Below are 940 nucleotides of genomic sequence, written 5' to 3'. Positions count from 1 at the left end.
CTTCTTTTCTTATTCCATAAATGTGACTTTGAAAAGCTGGTGTTGATCTTGTGATGACATGCTTAAAAACCTACTCATGCTTTGTTTTAAATGAAACCAAAACAGGAGATATTTAGTTGTCATGGTCACAGACTCCCTCTAACTGCTATTTGGCTGAGCAGATAGTGTATAATTAAAAGATGAGAGCATAAGAAAGGTTTGTGTACGTGTTGTGTTACACTCTCCTCTAAACAAACTCCACTCTGGTGCAAGATCAGAGCAGTAATGCTTTGGTACCTTGTATATGGCACAGAAAAGTCATTTGATACAAATCATATCAATCGGGTCAAATAACAATATCTCTGTCTAATGTTTTATTGGTCGAAATGTCAATGGACTTCTTTATGAGAAAAATCATTTACGTTGTTAAAAATGTGTAGAAATACATCAAATTTTCGTTCCTCAATAAAAAAATGTTTAGTTGGTTCTAAGAAAGGGAGTACTGGACACAACTACTTTGTAAAGTCAATAATCAGTATGTGCACTCCACAAGTTTTTACATCACACTTGTGTAAGTTGCGTCTTATTGGATCACCGTTGGCTTCCAGTTGTGATGTCACAAAGTGGTGCTTGTACATATATATCTTATACTCAGATGTAAAGGGAGCACAGATAAACTTTCCTCCTTCCGCAGCTTAATCTGAAAACGGCGTTTTGGTGTCAAGCTCTGCAAAGTGAAGGTCAAAAGTCAGAGTGAAGAAATGAGCAGAATACATTTTTGAGTGGAAGGGGACTTTAAAAGACAGAATTGTATCTTTAGTGTAAATTAAGAGTGAACAGATGAGGATGAAGTTCCCAAATAACTTCTTATTATTACGCTGTTGGATGGGATAATGGCTCAGTAGGAGGGTCATAAAGGATGGGTAACACAGGAGAGGAGATTGGAAAGAGGGGGGGGGGG

This window comes from Etheostoma spectabile, chromosome 18 (assembly GCF_008692095.1).
Source record: "Etheostoma spectabile isolate EspeVRDwgs_2016 chromosome 18, UIUC_Espe_1.0, whole genome shotgun sequence".
Classification (NCBI taxonomy): Eukaryota; Metazoa; Chordata; class Actinopteri; order Perciformes; family Percidae; genus Etheostoma; species Etheostoma spectabile.
The sequence above is the reverse complement of the archived record's forward strand: the minus strand, read 5'-3'. Positions refer to the sequence as shown.